Raw genomic sequence first — 3,005 nt, 5'->3', positions numbered from 1 at the left:
TCCTCAAGCAAAGGAATATGACAAAGGCAATATAATGAACAGTAAACTGAGTAAGGAATGTCCTGGTAAAATAGATCTCCAAACAAGGCATGCTTCAGACTTAGCTAGTGAAAATTAATGGTTAGGAGTGCTACAAAGCAGTAGGATACTAGTAAGCATGACCATTTTAAACTTTTACAGAGATAAAAGAGGATCAACAAGTTTAAATGATGACTGCGCCAAATGGTTCCTAAAGAGAGCATGATCCCAAGAACAAAATGAACTGGAATTAAATCTTGTGATCAAATCACTTATTTACAGAGATAAAGCAATGATTATATTATTATTAGTCTCACCATAGGAACATACCACCGATCCCGAGAACATGGTATACACCTGGCTCGACCAATTATTAGTTTTTTTGTTTGTCTCCCCAAAGGAACATACCACCGATCCCGAGAACATGGTATACACCTGGTTCGACAATTACATTTTTTTATTATTAATTATTGCCCAAGCTAACCCGATTTCACATGCCACCGATCCGGGGAACATGACATGCTACTGTAGGTAGTCATACTTATTTATTCATTATTACTTATCTTAAATGAACAACACATAAGCACAAAAATAGGAATCATCACTTCTCCATGTCTGGTTCACATGCTACCGATCCAGGGAACATAGCATGCTAATCCATAGTGGTTAGGTGATTGCTCTCAATGGGAACACACTTAGCACAAATTCAGCATCTAAACGTGGTGATCTAGGTGTATCGAGGTAAAAGCAGAAAATGATTAAGTTTTCTAGTATACTAGGGATTTGAGCACTCAAAACTAATAACTTCCACTACTTTCAGCAAAGCAAGCATTGTATAGATCACTAGTTTACCAGGCATTCAACACTCAGTTCACATATTCTCATCAAGCACCATATGTCAAGTAAAATTCAGTGGGGCAACATTTAAGGCATGGCTTAAGCAACCCAAATAACATTTGATTTCAGCATGTATCAATGGATGATATACTAGGAATGGGTCATGAAACAGCTCACCGGGTTTTCATAGGAAGTAGCACTCGCTCGATCACCTCACCAACTGCAGCTCCTCTCCTTTTGCTTCTCTATCCTCATGCCTGCTCCAGCTTCTCCCTTCCTCGAGTGTGCCCCCTTGCTTCTCCTCATCCCCATGCTCTGAGTCCACCAGGGTCCCAAGGAATGTCACCTCGAACCTGGTCAGCATGTAATGGATCGTGCACAAGCAAAAACCTGAAAGCACACTCAACAACCAAGCCAATACAAGTGATAGAGAGAATGCCCTCTAAGTCATAAATAGAGTACCCTATCATATAAGTATATCTATTGATCAAATCAGGAACATGTATCAACAACAAGTCACATGGGGCATAGGCAATATCAGCGATATGACATGTCTTGTCCAGAAAGCTAAGATCATACCTGAGATAGTTAGGAAGAAGCTTCAGGACTACCTCAATTGAAGATACCAAGTGAGGTGTGGTAGTAGAAATTTCAACCGCACTCATGTCAACAAGTGAAATAGTAGAGCTTGGCTCCTTGACATCTGAATCCACCTCACCATACTCAACCATGAAGCTCTCCATCTCAGGCTCAAGTGTTGAGGAAGCAATGCGGCTAACATCATCGAAGGTGAACTTCTCCATATCTGGCTCTAGCAGCACATGATCAATATCAACTAAAGGTGACTCCTCAATATCAAAAACAACTAACTACAGCTCTGGCTCATCCATGGAAGAATCATCACAATGCAAAACCGAATGTCCAACACTAGTATCCATATGATCTGTAGCGTGCGTGTAAACTAGAATGGTGTCATCATCGTCAAAGATAATCCATGCAAGCTCAATCTTGTCACACTAAGATAGAGGTTCAGGGTTCTGTGTAAGAATTGGTGGTTGAGGTGTAGTGATTTGTTGCAAGCAAACCAATGAATCAGACGTGGGCTTCTTATTGTACCACTGAAGTTGGTGGAAAGCTATGCTCTCAATCAGCAGAAAAGCTTCATCAAGTGTCTTGTTTGTAATAGCTCCACCCGCTGCCATATGGACGTAAGCTCGAGTGTCCAAAGTCAATCCTCTATAGAATATCTATAGCTCTAACCATCTCTCGAGCCCGTGGTTAGGACATCTCCTGAATAAAGCCTTGTATCTCTCCCAAGCATCATACAAGCTCTCGCCTTCACGCTGAACGAAGCTGAGGATCTCATCTCGAATTGCGGACTGCTTGTGTAGTGGGAAATATTTATCCAAGAAAGCTTGTGATATCTCGTTCCAACTGAATGATCCTGATGGCAAGGATCGATACCAAGCACGAGCATCATCCCGGAGAGAGAATGAGAACAGCATGCACTTGATAGCATCTTGAGGAACTCCATGGTACTTGACTATACCTGAATACTCCATGACTCGGTATAAGTGCTCATAGGGATCCTCAGTGAGCAGACCTCCAAACTGTTGTTGTTGAACCAAAGCAATAGGACCAGGCTTTAGCTCAAAATTTTCTGCCTCAAAAGACGGCCAAAGTGGCCCTGTGAAATAGCATTGGCTGCTTGGCATCCAAACATCACGAAGCATCGCCATATCTCCACCAAGTGTAACTATCAATCAACCTGCAAATAGATCAGATTTCCTACGCACACTCGTAAACAGTAAATACTAGTCAGAATGTTAGTATCCTAATAAGCGAAGCAACAACAAGGAAAAAAATATTAAAGAAACACAGAGAAAGAAATACATGATGAATTAAACACGAAACTAAAATAAACCTAGTCTATAGCTAACATAATCGCTCGATGCTAGTCCCCGGCAACGGCGCCAAAATGATCAATTGTATTATAGTGGGGTTTTTACGCCCAAACTACGAGTGTCGTGTTCTCCTCAGGGACTAGGCGACGGCAACTATACTCGGCTAAAGCTAGGTAACAGAATTTAGATGATGATTGCAAGGAAATATAAGCCTAAACTAACCAAAGTTGACGACAAAGAAAATGA

At 41.3% G+C, this 3,005-nt stretch overlaps 1 non-coding gene across 1 annotated transcript; it reads left to right on the top strand.

Annotated features, from left to right (window-relative positions):
• The first annotated feature begins 2,124 nt into the window (after positions 1–2,124).
• LOC119266214 lies at positions 2,125–2,228 on the top strand. Its single transcript, XR_005131938.1, has one exon. It is a non-coding gene; the product is annotated as a small nucleolar RNA R71 (small nucleolar RNA).
• The last annotated feature ends 777 nt before the right edge of the window (positions 2,229–3,005 follow it).

Source organism: Triticum dicoccoides, chromosome 2B, assembly GCF_002162155.2.
Source record: "Triticum dicoccoides isolate Atlit2015 ecotype Zavitan chromosome 2B, WEW_v2.0, whole genome shotgun sequence".
Classification (NCBI taxonomy): domain Eukaryota; kingdom Viridiplantae; phylum Streptophyta; class Magnoliopsida; order Poales; family Poaceae; genus Triticum; species Triticum dicoccoides.
This window is presented reverse-complemented; position numbering and strand designations above follow the sequence as displayed.